The following is an 18,222-nucleotide window of genomic DNA, read 5'->3' on the forward strand; positions in this document are numbered from 1 at the left end:
AGGGAATAGAATTGGCTGGAAAAACTGTGATGAAATGTTTCTTACTCTTGAATTTGGCAAAATAAAAATGTTGAATGGAAACACTTCAAATTGAGCTATAAACAAAAGCAAACCACCAGCTAGGTGGTTATTAACCTCTGTGAAGGTTTGTGATAAAGGGATTTCTTAAATCTCTGATTTTATGTGAAATTCTTAATAAGAAATAATATGCACCCTCCTGTTGTGACTAGCAGCAGTCCCTGTAAAGGAAGAATCCATCAGACATCCCTTTGCAACACACAGGAGGCATCAGGTAAACACATTTGGTAGGTATCACCCAAAGGTTGGTTTTCCATGTTTAAATTTAATTTCTCTTACTGGCTCAAATCATTCACAGAGATATATGTGGTGCATCCTGGAGTCTAGTAAATAAGAAGAGAGAATTCTTGAAGAGAAGTTGAAAAATAAGGAAAATTAAATTAAAGTGCCTTGGGGGGAAAGCAGCAAACTGCTTATATTTCTTTTTCTCCTACTCTGGAGATACCACATGTGTGTGGATATAAAACTATTTAGGCTCCTTTACTTGCAAAGGGTAAAGAAAAGATGACTTTTTTCTCTGTCAGACATACCAAAATGCTGACAGCACAGTGTATTATTCATTTGCAGGGTATGAGTCATTGCCTACTCTGTTAGTCAAAGAAAATTATTGTGACCAAGGGGAAAGGTGAAAAATAGTACAAAACAGAATTATAGACCTCTGTGTACCATACTTTATTATTGAATTTACAAGCAGCCATGTGCCAAGACAAACAAGGGGCTGACCCATAAGACAGCAGAGAACAAGAGGTGGTGGTTTTGGCCCACAATTGTATACACACTTGTGGTCTTCATTTCTCCTCTCTAGCATCCAAATTTTCATACATCAAAAGTAGAATGCAAAAAATTGCTTTTCTAGATGTGCTGTACTGTTTGAACCGCAAGATTAATAACAGTCTGGGACAAATGTACCATCCCATGATAAGAAACCAGAGCTTTCCAGCCCTGCTCAAAAGCAGTTCAAAGCTAAGCCAAGAGCAGAGCTCTGGTGTCCCAGTGATGAGAACTGCTCACAAAGCTTATGACATCCCCATTTTTTACTGATGTACTTAATTCTTCTTGCATAAAAATGTGGGTTTGTAGACTCATAGAATCATGTCAGTTGGAAGGGACCATTTAAGGTCATCATATCCAACTCCCTTGCAATGAACAGGGACACCCATGGCTCAATCAGGTTGATCAGAGCCCGGTCCAGCCTGACCGTGAGTGTCTCTAGGGACGGGGCATCCACCACTATAGTGCAACCTGTCCCAGTACCTCACCATCTTTGTTGTAAAAACTTCTTCTTTATATCCTATCTATCTAAATTTACCATTTCTTAGTTTTAAACCCTTTCCCCCTGTCCTGTTACAACAGACTCTGCTAAAGTGTCTGTCTCCTTCTTTCTTATAGCTCCCCTTTAGATACTGGAAGTCTGCTATCAGGTCTCCCCAGTGCCTTTTCTCCAGGCTGAACAACCTGGCTCTCTCAGCCTGTCCTCACAGGGAGGTGTTTCATCCCTTGGATCATTGGTGGCCCTCTTCTTGACACACTCCAAAAGGTTCATATCTCAATGGAGTACTCCAGGTGAGGTCTCACCAGCATAGAATAGAAGGGCAGGATCACCTCTCTTGACCTGCTGGCCATTCTTCTTTTCATGCAGCCTAGGATACAGTTGGCATCCTGGGCTGTGTGGGAACATTTCTGGCTCATATCCAGCCTCTCATCCACTGTTACCCCCAAGTCCTTTTTCTCAGGGCTGTTAAGATATCGAGGTGGAGAAAAATTGGCTCTGTGCTAGGTCAGCTCTTTTGGAATCCTGTAAATTTCAATTTCTTCCATGAATTTCCCATTCTTAAGCAAGCCCCTTGTTTATTTTATGTAGAATAGGGTTAAAGATAGCTTTTTAGCTCTCAGACCTTCCAAACCTGGAATGTACTGAGACAATATGAAAAAAGCGTTGCTTAGAAAGAAAAATAAAAATCAAAGATCCCTAATTTTGCCTGTCATGGCAAACTTGGAAACCAAAGCTGTACTCTGAGATCAAATGTTTCTTTTAGTATACCAGTAATGTTAGTTCATACACAGTATCCAGAGCAGGACTGCAATATGCTTTGCTTTGAATGCCAGGTGACACAGCAGCAACTGCTGCATCTCTAGCTGCTGGCTCTAAGCTGCGCTGTGGCTGCACAGCCTCTCAGTGGTGTTACTCCAGGTGCCAGGTCTGGAGGCACTTCTGAACCTCTGAGCCCTCTAAAGAACTTCAGCAAGCTGAGCAGCAAACGGCTGCTACCAGCAGTCACTGCATCAAGAAGGATTCTGATTTAAATAATTCAGTTTGGTAGCAATGCATAGGTGGAGCAGTCATTCATTTTCTCTCTTCATAGTTTTTCCTAAATATCTTTGTCAATTAGAAGGTCTACAAGACATGTTCTTTGGTGAGCATACCTACTTTCTATTTCTTGCAAAATTATAACATATGTACAATCATTCAATACCATTTAATCCTTCAGCATCCCCTTTTACTGCAACATACTCCACTTCTGAAATCTCCTAAATAATAATTGATCTCTCTCTCCAGAAATACTGGCTGTGTATACCTCAGCAGGAACTCTGGTTTTGACAGATACTTCAAGAAACAAATAACTGTTCTTGACCTGGCAGCCTTTTCAGTGAAAGTGTTCTTATTTCTTCCAGAAAGCAAGGCTAGTGAAGAGGATATTTTTCTAGCAGATATGTTTATTGCAATTCTGTGCATTAGTGAAGGGAGCTAAACATTGTTTTGTTCTGGTAGGTTGCAAATGGGAAAGTCTTCCTATTTTAGTGGCTATTTCTGCTATAGATCCTGTTGTTATGAGTATATATAGGGAGGCATGTCCTTTATTTTCTCTATTCTCTGAGTCACATGGGCTGTGAGATGCAGGAGACAAAGTGCCATCAGGGATTACTGCCTGGGTAATAGTAGGGTGGAGACAGAGCTGTGTGCTCAGCTTAGCAGAGATAGATGATACAGCTTCCAGGAAAGAAAGGCACTGGTGGGCATGGGATATGTGCATATGTAGAGCTACAAAGATGGTGAAGAGTCTGAGGAGAAGACATACAAGGAGCAACTGAGGTCCCTCTGTTTGTTCATCCCAGAGCAGAAGAGGGTGAGGGGTGTACTGATGGGGGCCTCACAGGGAATGGAGGGGCAGTGCTGAGCTCTGCTCTCTGGTGGCAGTGACAGTACCCAAGGGAATGGCATGGAGCTGTATCAGGGGAGAGTCAGGGTGGGGGCTTAGTAAAAAGTTCTTCACCCAAACATGGTGGGCACGACCCCAAGCTGCCAGAGTTCAAGGTGTGTTTGGAAAATGTTCTCAGTCAGATGGTCTGATTTTAGTCTTGTGTGGAGCCAGGAGTTGGACTCAGTGATCCTTATAAGTCTCTTCCAACTTGGGATATTCTATGATTCTATGATTTAAGTACATCTCTATGCAAGCTCAGGGCACTGGTCATGGGTAAAAAAGAGAATTCTGAGAGTTTGAACAGTTGATGCAGGAAAATAAGATCATGTTCCTGCCATGAGATTCCTCTGGAAGGACAAGAAATGCAGACACTGAGTACACATTTATCTTTAAATAGCAAAGTTGCATCAATAGAAGTCTGAAATCTTCCACAATCACAAGGGATGCCACTACAATGCAGGGTGCACTCACTGTTATGCCTGTCCTGTGGGATGTGTGATATGCACTGACCACACATTGTCCCCATGTCAGGAAATGTCCCGGGTGTGCAGTGTTTTCCTCATCCTATTATTTTCAGAGAAGAGCATAGCTGGGTGGAAGCTGTGGTGTGCTCCCATGTTGTCACTGTTGAGAGGCTTGGGACTACAGGTGAGCTGCATAAAGCAACTGTTCTGCAATCTATATGTAGGGGCATGGTCTTCATTTTGACAGCAGATAATCTGTGCACAGCCAGCTTTCTCTTACACCCTGGAAAGATGACCACACTGACCTTATTGAGCTACGTAAGATTGGTTTGCAGGGGAAATGGAACAAGTTCATGGCTATAACTAAATTTCATTGTGATAAAGACAGTTTCACCTTAGAAAAAAATCAAGAGGTCCTAGGTACAATATTATGTGATTGGAAAGATTAAAACACACGTGAGTTGCAAGAAGATGAATACCTCTGTATTTTTCATGTAGTTGTCAATGGACTATTTATTGAGAAACAGCAAGAATGAAAGAGCCAAACCCCTCTGGCCTTATATGCAGGTTTTTTATTTTCTTTTTGTAAATGGCAAAACACATTTTTTAAGTATTGGATGTGAATGCTCAATACATTGTCAACTCAGAACTATGTAACAATCAAACCTTTTTCCTTTGTTTATCTATCTGTCTGTATTCTCTCCCAAATTCCAGCCCCTGACCACTCTTGTAATATTCACAGCCATCCCTCACTCTCTGTTTATCACATGCCTCCTTTTTTGCCTGCAAAACTTACACCAACCTGCTCATCAAATCTATGCCCAAAAGCAGATTTTTACCTCCAGTGAAAATTCCACCTTAGGTATTTGCTAGGATCTGACAGATGGAGCATTCAAGTCTTACCCACAAAGACTTTTAGAATCATAGAATCACTTGGTAAGATCTGTGTCCAGGCCCATTGCAAAGGTTCTTCAGTAGCCATCAGCTCTACAGAGCAATGATCTGCATAAGAAAGTCCTAGGGAGTCACTGTAATATATTATTCTGAAAAAAGCCAAAGTGTAAAACTACCAAGCTACCTGCACATAGTACTCTGACTTAAAAGGATGGTGAATTGGTTTTCTTCCCTGAGCAGGCATTGTTAATTTTCTTCAATGAAATTAGTGGCAAAATAATGCTTTAAATGTGCTTGCATTTGAAGAGAGAAGCACAGAGGAGTGCTTGAATTGCAACAGAATTCCATTCTCAGTTGCCTCTTACACTGTCGTTTTTGAGTTTGATACCACTTGCAACCATTTATTTACCCTATTCTATCTTATTCTAAATTAACCGCAGCTCATCTGAAGAATATGAAGTCAAACTATGGTAATGTCAATTGACAATGTCAATATGAAATCTATGGTAGCTAGAGTGCTCATTCTGAAAATTTACTCTGTATATTCACTCTTACATGTGAAGCAGCTGAGATCTGTCAGAGCAATGATCAGCTCTGAAAAGCCAGCTGCACAGAAGCCAGAATTTTCTCTAGCTGATGACCTTCTTCCTGCTTTTCCATCCCCCTTGTCATTCACCCTATCTCTCTGTGTTTAAATTATGAGCATTTCAAGTCTATATATGCATCCTCACTACTATTACATTAGATCTTACAGGAAATATTGCTCTACTATCCATCATACAGCTAGTCGTTGCCCCTTTCAAGAGTCTATCCTTGAAAGAAAATAGAGAGAAGCTTTATTGTGTCAGTTCAGTGAGCTAGACCCAAAGAAATGATTCCAAACGCCCAGACTTCTGAAAGAGCTCCAGGAATGGATTTAGCCAGAGGCTGATCTTAATCTAGTGCTTGATCTAGCGATTAGCAACCTTGCCCGGATGGGGTTAGAACTAGATACACTCTGAGGTCCTTTTCAACCCAACGATTGGTTAATTATATCTCTCTGGTGCAGTACAAAACACAGGGATACCAAAACTTTAGGAATATACAGTTAATTGCATACATTACGCTTTACTATTCCAGTAAAATGGTGTTTGCATCATAAGGATATCCCAAATAAACTTTAAATTCCAGTGTCCAAGGATTGCTAAGAAAGGAAAGAGATGGAGTCCCACAGATGCACACACTGATTTTACCAATACTCTGAAACTATTGCTGTAATGCCACACTTCAATTTCATGTTTTAAAGGAGTTTCTAATTCTTCTCTGCTTTCACTGTCTTTAGCAAGCTTTTTCAAGCCCTGTGCAGTCTTCTGTCTCTCTGAAATCTTTAAGTATTTCAGAGTATCAGACAGCACTAGCTTTATCATTAAATCATTATTGAAGGCAGCCTAGTCACAGAGGAGTACCATAGTCTATGGCAGTTCTACAGATGTTGAAGCTTGTTTCAGTACTTATTCCAGCCCACTTCAACTCAAAAACAAGAGTGTTTTATTTGTTACATTTTTTCTTAGAAGCATAAAATATTTTGTTTTTATAATCAACTCCTAATTTCCATTTAAAAGTAGCACAAAATTTAAAATTGTTGATTATCATTCCTCTTCATCGTACAGTTTCTAAAATTATCAAAAGTAACTGGATATTTAATGAATAGCTCAGTAGATTAACAGTAAAATTAAAACAAGGGATATTTTGTTAAACAAGAAGATAGGAATGCTAGGACTTGTAACATGATTATTCATAAGATAGTTTTTCAATATCAGAGGCAAGGGAATGAGTGAAGAGCAGTGGTATTCATGAAGGCTTCTCTGTAAGGTGTATATCTCCACTTTAGCTATCATTTACGGGTTTGCCTGTATCTTGTTCCTGTCTTTTCTGTTTGATTTCAAAAATATCCTCTAGCTTTAACGTAGCATTCCCACACATTGATGACCTTTTAAATAATTAAAATGTTAACAGTTCATACAAGCTATTATGCAACTCAACTCTTCAAAGCAGCAGGCAAAAGACCAAAACTGTGAGACAGAAAACTTGTCTGTGCTACTTGTTTTTGATTTGCTTTGTTTTTCTGACAGGCTCTGTTTGAGGAAAATTGAGACGTGTGCTTTGTTACTGGTTCAGTGCTCAGAAATTCTTCAGTGTCGTGTCATTATTCATCGTTTCTGTTTTGATCATTTAAGCGATCTTTTCATGTTGTTTTCCTCCTGGATATATTATCCGACATACAACAACCAGAGCGTTCATAAAGCCCTTTGGTGCCTGGGGGTGCATACGTAGCTGATGCCTGTTTAAATGGCAGTTTCACAGCCTTTGGAGGTATGCTGCATCATCTGAATAAAAGAGAAAAACAATTGTTGCATTAGAAAGCTTAAGACACTCTTAAAATCATCTGCTCAAAACAGTGACATAGCCTGGGAGGAGAGGTAGGATCTAGACAAAGTACAGTGATGTCAAATGAAATATCTCGGGCTTACCTCTGACAGCACACCACTGATTTGGTTACATACCCAAACAATAGGATAATAGAAACAGATACATTAAAAATGAAATAATCCTTACTTTGAGAAGAAGGGTGGTAGATTTAAAAACCAAGAGATACAAAAATCTCTTCACTTGGATCCCTAAGTGGAAGTTAAAACCAGGGTCCTGCAAAATAGAACAAATTTTCAGTACAGTACAGCTGCACTATTGAAATTCACAGAAGTGCTCGGATATCTCAGTTCTATGGTGATGAGAACTGGTACACAAGACATACAAATGCATAGGATTGTGCAAATAAAGCAAGATTATCTAGAAGATTTTGAAAGCAAAATTAAAATTAAAAAGCCTTTTAAAATTTTTATATCTGTATATGCATTAAGCTTCTACAGAATCACACAAATATTAAGACAAGAAAATTAGAATTAATTCTAGAGTGAGCTTTTTTTTCAGAAACAGGAATAGGAATTCCCATTACTTATCACCAGGACCCTAGGTAAAATTCACAGTATATAATGTGAAAACATATCACACAGATCAGTCCTACACAGTCTCTGACACTGATTTTGGTACTAAAACAGACAACAGTTTTTCATGTTATATTTTTGTTAATTAATTTAATTGCTATACATACTTCGATATTAGTTTTTGTATTTTAAATTCTGCTTTCACCTTGTATCATTGAGGTGTTCAAATCTTTGCTACTGTAAAAATATTATCTAGCTCCAGTGTAGCACTTTGTATCACAAAAGAGACAAACAACACTACCTGAATTTTGCAGGAAGGAAAACACATGCAAAGAAGTGAAGTTGCTTAACCAAGTCTATTCACAAAGTGGCATTGTTTCAGTGGAATCCAGTGGTATTAGTTAGCACTGTCCAGTATAAAAGTTCTATACTGAAGCACTCTCAAGTGTTCACGTTTAGTCATAATTACAGTATTATTATTATTAATGGTTAACACTTAAAGAAGTCAACATGAGATTGTACACTGCATGCAGAGAAAAATAGTGCAATGGCATCAGTATACAAACATTTTGTTTTAATATTGTGCTGAAGTGGCATTAATTTAGTTCACATGAATAAAATAAGAAGTTGAAAATTTAACTAACTTTCTTTATTTTTTCCTGTGTAAAGAAATTAGAGACCAAATAACACAAACATGATGCATGTCCCTGGAGCATTTTCTTGGGTGAGAAGACTGGCTGATCTTTAGGGCATTTCAGCGTAACCTCAGAAGTTACTGCATTAAAGGAAAATGCTAGAAAACTAGCTAAAGAACCTCAGCAGCCAAGGTCACATCATTCTGTCCTGTCTTGTAACTCTCCTGCTGCCAAGAATATTATCCTAAAAAATGAGATGTGGCATTTCAGCCAAGGTTTCCTATAGAAGATGTTCCCTGAAATGACCATACACCCATAAACAGTGGTGTATGCTTTCCTCTTTCTCTACTTCAAGCAGTGACAAAGTTGTCATTCAAATTATCAGGGCACCTGTTTCTAGATGCTCATCCTGCTTCCTGAAGGCTGGCATGGTACTCTGGCCATCAGCAGGTTTTTAAATAGTGATTACATTTCAGAGAAACAATCACTTTGTATAATGTATGAACCATTCTAACTTCTAGGGTGGAGGCAACAAAACAAGATTTGTTTCTTTCTGGGCCATATTCCCCCATACTTGCTCTAACAAATTTAATTCTTAGTTAGCTATAGTTTATGGTTCTTCTGTATATCTGGAATACAAAGCCACCTGTTTTGCTTCAGAATTTCAAGTAGAAAAAAAATGCTAAATTTAAGGTTTATCAGAATTGAGTAGAAGATCTAATCTTTGCATTTCCCCCCCAGAACTGTGAAGAAGTAAAAGAAGGCAAGAAGCAGTGTTTTCTCAGGAACAAAAAAATAACAAAGCCCCACCAAACAAGCCCTTCAACTTTTTGTCTGTTTTGTCTCCTCTTTTGTCCTGAAAGTTCAAGGGGTATACACTATTACTTCTGAATTTAGTCTGATAGATCAGGATAAAGGCACTACATGAAATTCTCATATCTGAAAGTTATAACTAAAATGTTAGGGAACTGATTTTCTCTAAAAAAATAATAATAAATTACATATAGCACTGCATGATCCCAAACCTTATAATTCCAGTCCATAGTTTAGCCGCACATTTTAAATTTTTTTAACTTAATCATCTGTATTTTCACTTATTTGGGATTGCTAAATTTGCAGTGATTTTCTTACCATAGACCTCTTTGAAGTAAGTTAACGTGTATCTCAGGATATATGACAGTAGAATTTTTTTTTCCCTGTGGAATTTTATCAGGTCTAGTACTAAAAGCACAGGTTTTCAACACTTTTCTCTCTAGAAGTTTTCCCATTGCCCACAGTTCTGTGCTAGCTACAGCAAGCTGAGTTACATGTGATTGACCTTACCTGCAGCTCACAAAAAATGACTTCTTATCTATCTTGAGGTCTTCCTGGCACATCTCCATACTTCTTTCTCCTGGTCCCACCCCTAAGCACTTTGATTTATCAACTAAGTAGATATGTAATTTTGTTTCCCACTTAATCAATAAGTCTCAGCAACATACTTTTGGTTATTGTTTCTCCATGTACCAAATCTGTCAAAAGAAAAGTCATAATCAGGTGTCAAGATCAGCCGGGCCTGTATCAGGTATCAAATACTTAATGATTTCTTTACTTGTGATTCTTTACAGACCACGAAACCAAGCAAAAAACATCAGATTTAGTGAATACAGAAAGCAATAAAACATACTGGACAGGCTTAGCTCCCGATAAGTACTGCACTGGTAATGTGCCAGTCTGTTATGTATGTGTTGGATTGCATGAAGGAAGATTACTTACGAAAAATGTTGGTGTTTTTAATTTGGTTGAGGCAGTAAATTAGAAAATTCATTTCAAGATCAATATTGCAGAAATAAGCTATTCAGAGTATAACTAGATTTCATTTAAGTTACAGGAAACAAGAGTCAATAGATTGAAGAACTGATAAAGTTATTAAAACATTGAAGTCTTGAACTGTGTACATACAGTAAAGCATTTGAAACCAATTTATTGAAGGTCTTAATGTAAAGATTCTTGCACTGACTTAAATGAGCTTCATTTGTTATCCTAAAGCTCTCCCAACTCTTTTGTAACAAGGTGTATTTTGTTGCATCTACTTGCTGAGATCTGATCCAGTAGAAATATTTAAGTTCACGATACAATCCTGCATTTTGGTCAGTCACTTCATCTGAAGTGCTCAGTCCCACAACCCTGATGGGCTGGGTTACACAGAGAACAGCGAAATAATTGGTTTTGTTGATGCCATTTCCTGACATTAAATAGAGCAGGGTTGTAGAGACCATCCAACTATTTTTTAACGCAAGGCTTGTTACCTATTTTTATTTTTTTTCCCTCCCTGGAGGAAAGGTAATTTGATGTGGTTGTGCTGTCAGTCATTAACAGATTGCTACAGTGTGCAGTCAATTTTCTAAGCAGTGTTCTGTTTTGTTTTCTGTTCTTACCAAGATTCCCCCTTTAACCTTATCAAAGCAGCTGCGTTTCTTCAACCTATCAAGCTGAGCCATGTCAGCATCTTTAGACAGCTGCTGTTGACACGGCTGAGCAAAGCTGAATTGGTCTTACAGCCCCCAGGACATCCTGCACAGCATGCATGCTCTATACTACCACCACTTACCTGATTTAAAGTTCAGACCTTTCTAGCTTGCTCTTGGCAAGGTAAAACGTTTTGTACCTCTATGGTTATTTATGATCATTCTCTTGCCACAAATGATGCCCGAATAACCTTAGATGGTATTCTGGAGTTGGAAAAAGAGGACAGAGGTGACATCTGTTGGCACTGAAAGCAAAACAAATAACCAACAAGCAACAACAATGAAAACAACAACAATGAAAGACACAATTCGAATTGAGCTTTACATATCTGAGAACACTGCAATAGAACAAGATTAATTACATTAGAGAACAAAGTGTGGTTGATAAGGCTTTCCACTACTGTCCATGAGGAAACTGACTAGCGAATGGCGATTTTCCAAGCTGTTAGGCACAAGAGTTACTGCAGATTTACATGTATCATATGTGTCTTTTACTAGCAGCAACACACTGTGATTGTAACTCATAAATCACAAGAATTGTGTTCTTACCAATGTGAGAAAAATAAGGATGGATACTGAGAAATGGATAATGGGATCTTCAGAAGTGTTGAACATCACCAGGTCATCAGGAGAGATCAGCCTCAACACAGTAATAACTATTTACTTCCTCAAAATATACATATCTCTTAATTTTTAAGTAGGGAAAGAGAGGAAAATTCTCTTAAAGAAAGAAATGTTTCATTTCCAAGAGTTTCCAAAGGCCTGCTCCTGTGTGTACGCATTAGTTAGTAGCTATTTACAAGGTTGCTCCAAACAGATGACAGTCTGATAACTGTCAGTGGTGGGCTAATTGTAATGCAACTACTTGATGAGTAAATGCAAATATTAAACTGAAGTTTATTTTTGCTCTGGGAAAAATGAATAAACATATAAATGTGGCCGATGAAACAGGGGTCACTGACAATAGAAAAAAGATTAAGTTAAATTTTAAAAACATGGGACCAAATCCTCAACATAGTGTTCAGTTCTGCTGGAGGATGATGGGCTATTAGTAGCCTGGAGCTATCCACTGTGTGGGACTGCTCCTTGTTGGAGTTACAGTAGTAATGCTATTCTTCAGCCTTTCAGTTCCTCTGTTACTCACAGAGCCCAAACACCCATGGGATTAATGGAGAAGTTTCCTGTGGCTCTGCCTGGCATGGACCATCTCTGCTGGGCTACAGGGAAAAAAAAAAAGCAAGAAATGCCTCCAGACACCAGACTTCATACACTTTTGAGAGCCTAAATAATTATTAAAGACATAAAAAGAAGTAACTTTATAGGAAACTTCATATATTGAAAAATCCTATTTGTATAGCCACAAACAAAAGCCTTTCCTATAGCTGTCCCTGGTAAGGTCTCTTGCTACTTTTTCATGTGTTTTTAAGATGGATGACTCCAGAAACTCTGTTTGTCAACTGAGATGTGTGTGAATTCCCCACACAACAGTTAATTACCCTGACAAATTGTCCATGAAAGTTATTAAGTTATATGGGAAATAGGTAAGGGAGCCTGGATTGTGTTTTTGTGCTAGAAAACTCATATAGCCGGGGAAACAAAGACTTGAAAATCTGGCAAGTCTATTCTGTGCCTCAGTGAAAATAACTGATAAAAAATCTCAAAGGGGAACAAAGTCAAAAATGGAGCTAGTAGCAGAGAAAACTTCTTTAACAAAACCCAGAGAGGGAGAGGGGAAAGAAAAAGAAAAAGGAAAAGAAAAAGAAAAGAAAAAAAAAAAGAAAAAAAAAAAGGAAAGAGAAGAAAGAAAGAAGAAAGAAGGATGAAGAAAGAAGGACGAAGAAAGAAGGACGAAGAAAGAAGAAAGAAGAAAGAAGAAAGAAGAAAGAAGAAAGAAGAAAGAAGAAAGAAGAAAGAAGAAAGAAGAAAGAAGAAAGAAGAAAGGAAGTGAGGTGAGGGGAAGGGAGGGGTGGTGGAGAAGAGAAGAGAAGAGAAGAAGAGAAGAGAAGAGAAGAGAAGAGAAGAGAAGAGAAGAGAGAGAAGAGAGAGTAGTGAAGAGAACGAAAGTAGGAGAGAAGAGAAGAGAAGAGAAGAGAAGAGAAGAGAAGAGAAGAGAAGAGAAGAGAAGAGAAGAGAAGAGAAGAGAAGAGAAGAGAAGAGGAGAAATTATCAGCAGAACATGAACTAAAATAGATTTGAGGATTTCTACTGGAAAGGGAATTCTCAGCCTATGCTAATGAGAACATTGTAATACCAAAGAAAAAGTCTGAGCAATAGCTTATATAATATCACCATCTTATCAGTAAAACAGGTTGATGACATTAAGCAATTTGTTCATCTCTCAAATCATGACTTAGTGTAGCATTCTGATTTCAGAACTGGATTTCAAAAACATTTCAGACCTCATTTCCCTTAAGAGCAAGGAGGATTTTCATTTATATATTATATTCTTTTACCTAAAAATCTGTATTAATCATCTTTCATTGTGCTTTTATTCAGAGTCGAAGAACACACTTTACCCCTTTCAAGAAGCATTCACATAAAAGGTTCAAGTACAAGTCTATTAACTTGTATGAATGCAAATGGTTGGAAAGTAATTTTATTTGTATCTGCATTGTGATACATAGATTCAGATGAATTCAGAACACAGTAGTTGCAGATTTTTTTATTAAATAAAAGATTCATTGAGATGATAAGCTTTCCTGTTGTCTCTCCCTTACTTACTCAACCAGAGCAGGAAGCCAGTCAGAATTGATGGTGGCTTGCAAAGTAATTTTATCTCTGACTGCAAAGATAGTGATTTCCTTAGTTGTCACTTGTTGGGAGTTTAGAGGCAATAATAACACATTCACTGTATCTACTTTGTTTGCTCAGCCATGATACTGAACTATGAAATACCCCACAATCTAAAACTGCTGCCAGTACACTTTGTGCCAGGCTTTTCCACATGATACAGAAGTAAATCACAATCAAAATAACAACAACAACAATAATAATTAAAAATAACAGAGTTATAAAATGATTTATTTCATAATACCTGGGACGTTTAGAAAATAAATAAGAAATTATTGCATGTGAGTGCATCAGAAGACAAAAATACAAGTTTGAGGTTTTTTTCATAAAATCCAGAATTGCATGTGTAAGCATGCCTTGGGGAAGATGAATGTTATGTGACTTTCATAGGGACAGCATTAGCAGCCAAATGAATCTGAGTATGCATGGGATGGATCTATTGCATAGATCTGCTCCCAAGTGTTTTCTGGGATTACAGTGAACCTGTGTGATTTGGATGTAGGATATATATTGTCAAGTATATATTATTTGGGTATAGGTACTGAAAAAAGGCGTGAGGAAGAGCAACTGACATTTCCCCATATTAAACCAACATTCTGGTCAAGCACAGAGCTACTTTCTGTTCCTAATAGTGGTAATTCCCTCTTGATGATGTGGAGAACAAGGAAGAGGCAACAGAGGCACAACTGCAAAGAGTAACCATGCTAAGTCATCTTTCTACACTCAGATTCGAGAACAGCACTCTCAAATAATAAATCACATCCTTCTTTCTCCCACACAGCTTCTGAAGTACCCAGCTACTTAGAGCTGGTGAAAAGCAACACTTCAGTACTATTCCATTCATTATGTAATTAATCTCACAGAGAAAAAATAAATGAGTCAGCAAGGTCAGATCAAAGTATGATCTTCCACTGCAGTATCTGCTCAGATGTCTCCATATTATCCTTTCAACAAGAGTTAAAGTATTTGTAAAGCAGAAAAGTCAGTCACGTTTTTTTTTCTTTTGCCTTGGATATCTAGAAGATCTAGAAATAAAAAGTTTGTCTGGCATCTTTCTTTTTAAAGGGTTAATAATAAAAGCCTGTGAAATATTTTCTTTATAAGATATTACTGTTTTTCTTCCCACTTGTATGTAGGAAGTTTTATTGTGGTATTTTCTAGTTTGTGGCAAAGGGTGAAGAGATCAAAGGAGGACAGTATATAGTAGCCTTGTGTCCTGAAGTGAAATTATGATTCAGTTATTAGCTCTGCTACTCAGAAGCACACATGAACTAATGCAGCATCTATCCACTTCGCCTTATCTATTGTGACAAGCCTCCAGGGGGCTGATCCACATGAAATTCATTTCACATCTCATTCATTGAGTGCTTGGGATTTGAAATACCTTTCTGCTCTTCTAAGTTTCAATAAGCTACACAGCATAGACTTGTTGCCAGAAAAAAAATAACAAGTAAGAAAGCAAACTTCTCCATAGGGATCGTGCTTTCAAATATCCTGTGATGCCACTGGAGATGCACTGACATTCATTTCAGGAGATGTGCACATATGTACCTAGGAAAAGGATGGCTTAAAAAAAATAATCTCAGATTTCAGACCAGTGGAAATATATTTTCTTGTACTCTGGATAAAAATGAAGTTTGTAGTATATAATGTAGAAGATTCAATCTGAGACTGATGACACTGAAATCAAATCTTTTCCCCTTCCACCAACTAAAAATGCCCTTCCTTAAAGAAAGTTAACCATTTAATATTTGACGATTCAAGCTTTATTGGTGTACAAGTTCTACTGATGAAAGCAGTGCAAGGAAAGATCCTTGCAGGAGAACAGTATTGCTAGACATGCTAGGGATTTCCTTCAGTAAAAGCATCATCAGGAAAAACAATTTATCTCTTCCTTTCCCTCTTCCTCAAACAACTAATCCAAACCATAACTGCTAGAATGCACATATCAGCACCTCCAGCAGCTCACAGACCTGAAGTTGGGAAATTACTGGGGTTTTTCTATGTGAACAAATCAATGACTATGAAAAAGAGAAGTGTGTGGTGCTGGGCCAGACAGAACAAGCCTTTAGCTCTAGAGAACTCACCTATGAAAGAATATAGACCTAGTGGAAGTTTAATATGAAAGTTAGTTGTTTTCACTATCAAGAATGATATATTTTTCAGATTATTTGTGTTTTGTCCACCATAAATTGTTCTTGGGAGTAGAGGAAGAAACCATATCACACTAGGCTGGGATTTACTTCACTAGAAAGCTAGAAAATCAGACTTTTGGTATTCCTAGCTAGATTAATCTTTCAAAATACATTCGTTTGATGAATCCAATTATTTCTTTGGTACCAAGTACTTAGAACAAGAATGGGATTGCTGACAGCCTGTAGTCAGGAGTCCTAGCAAAGGCTCCTAAATGCATGGCATTTTCAGCTGAGACCAGCAAACACCATGAATCATGCTGCTTAAGAAAATGTAGTTAATAAAGCTGAATCTTGAGATCATTAAAAGATTTCAGTGACAGCTATGATGTAATCAGCATGGAGAAGGATGTAAACTTGGTTCTATCTTACCAGCTTTTCCCTTTACATCCTCAGCCTCAATATTCACCGAGTCAAAAGGAGGCTTCATGGCCTCTCTGGTTGGTGGCTTATATCACATGAGAAAGGAGCACACATGCAGGAGTATGTCCTGCCCACCCTGACCTAGGGATAATTCACATTTGAAGTCCTCCAACCATGTTACAGCAGAACAGCAACACTACCCCACTGCCGGTGCCAATGCAGCCAGCTTTATTCCCCAAACTTCTGTCCATGTCTCAAAGATCCCAGTCATACAGGTCATGTTTTTGTTCATGTTTGGTGACGTTCTCCTGCCTAATATGCTGTGTTTATCTACAGCTGTATTACAGCTAGTTAAGCCTGCTGGTCTTTGACATTTTGTCCTAATCCCCTCCTTTTCATGCATTTCTTCTGATTATTGTGCTACCAATGCCATCCCATACAATCCCATACCCATAGTGCTCTCCAACTCTTTGCCTCTAGATGTAGGACCTCAAGCAGCAAGCTGGGAATTCACAGGGTGCCTGGCTTCTCTCAGCTTCTCCCCAACCCTTCTCCACTCTGCTGTAGAGCCCAGGCTGCCAATACATGAGTAGTGACAGCAAACGGCAGCTTCTTTATTAAGCCACCTGCACCAACTCTGTTCCATCACCCGTATTCAGCTTGAACACACATCTGTTTCCATCACTACTCACCTACTACTCTCTCCCAAGCTACTCCATTTAGGAAATGCACAGAAATTACCTTTAGATCTCTTATAAGTTCAGATGAAACTGTCCTGAGTACTCAACAGTTTTCCAAGGAGAAATGAAAACCAAACCAAAACCAGGCCAAAAATAATCCTTAAGGCACCATCAAATATAATAAGCAAAATGATATCAGGGAAGTCATTTCCTTCAGTGCTCAGAATAAACCTGAAAATAATAGTATCACAGTTGGATAAACGTGATTTGTATGAGGAGTTAGTTATGTTAGAATCCTGAAAAAAAAACATATTCTGAATATTGTTTGAAATTCATATGGAACAAAATTTAGGTGGTCATGAAATTGCTTTTTTTCCTATTTTCAATATTGATGAGCGTTTCATTAATTTTTATACTCAAATTTTTTACATGTAATATGCTGTTATATTATTTTAACATTAACAATATTACATTTAATAATATGCTCTATTTTTAAAGCAGGAATTACCAAAAGTATCTTATTGAAATGAAGCAGAAAATGCCAATCTTTATCTTCAGTCTAAGTCAACATGCACTCATGAGCTTTTGGAAGATTTTTCTCATTTGGTCGTGTACAATTTCTTCCACAGCTCCTAAATTACAAAACAATGGGGAATTTGCAAATAATAATTTAAAAAACAACAACAAAAAAGTCATAAAACCGTGGGACTCATTTAGACAATAGCCTTTCAACAAGTATTATTTTTCTGCTAAAAGCATCTTTATGTTCCCGAGTCTCTGTATTGTTTGTTCACCCACCCACATTCTGTTTTCCAGTTTTGGTGTTATAAATCAGTGGTTGGTGTTGAAATCACTCTCTGTTACTTTAAACACTTGTTCTGAAGGGTTATAACCTATATATTGTAGGTACTTTTTAAAGCGTCCTTAGGGCTCCAAGCCTGCATACAGATTATCATGCTACTCATTACATGCAGTGTTTATTCATTGATGCTGAGCTCATGATCTAGTTTAAATATTGGTTTCTCTTCTAACAATACACAAGTTTTGTTTCCAATAAAATCACATTTTCTTCATGAAATAGTATTGAATCAGCATGAGGGTACAGTGTAAGCTGTCAGAAACATACATTTAGAAAATATGTTGACATAATATGCAGCACCTAGGCCATTAATAGCAATGAAAAGAACAATTAAGTAAATTATTGTTTTAAAATGTTTTCTATTGTCACTGTTCAATCCACACACAACATAGCTGAGATTCTTAAAACAAGAACTCTGTAATTCTTATTTTTTATTCTGAAAAGCCATGAAATTTATTCCAGTCTATGCACCTTGAACTCAACAATATCCAGTGATTATCTTTTCTGTGGACAATGCAACTCAGAATACATAAACATCACTTTGAATATCTCACTGAGAATGTGTGTTTTACCAACACA

The 18,222-nt window shown here is 37.7% G+C and overlaps 1 long non-coding RNA gene across 1 annotated transcript; it reads right to left on the reverse strand.

Moving 5' to 3' along the window:
* Nucleotides 1-4,312: 4,312 nt before the first annotated feature.
* LOC107310108 lies at nucleotides 4,313-11,099 on the reverse strand. The gene is made up of 4 exons (XR_001553483.2): nucleotides 10,843-11,099; nucleotides 9,576-9,763; nucleotides 7,232-7,318; nucleotides 4,313-7,002 (listed from the first exon to the last, which is right to left on the reverse strand). It is a non-coding gene; the product is annotated as an uncharacterized LOC107310108 (long non-coding RNA).
* Between the last annotated feature and the right edge of the window lie 7,123 nt (nucleotides 11,100-18,222).

The sequence above is a fragment of the Coturnix japonica genome, chromosome 2, assembly GCF_001577835.2.
Source record: "Coturnix japonica isolate 7356 chromosome 2, Coturnix japonica 2.1, whole genome shotgun sequence".
Classification (NCBI taxonomy): domain Eukaryota; kingdom Metazoa; phylum Chordata; class Aves; order Galliformes; family Phasianidae; genus Coturnix; species Coturnix japonica.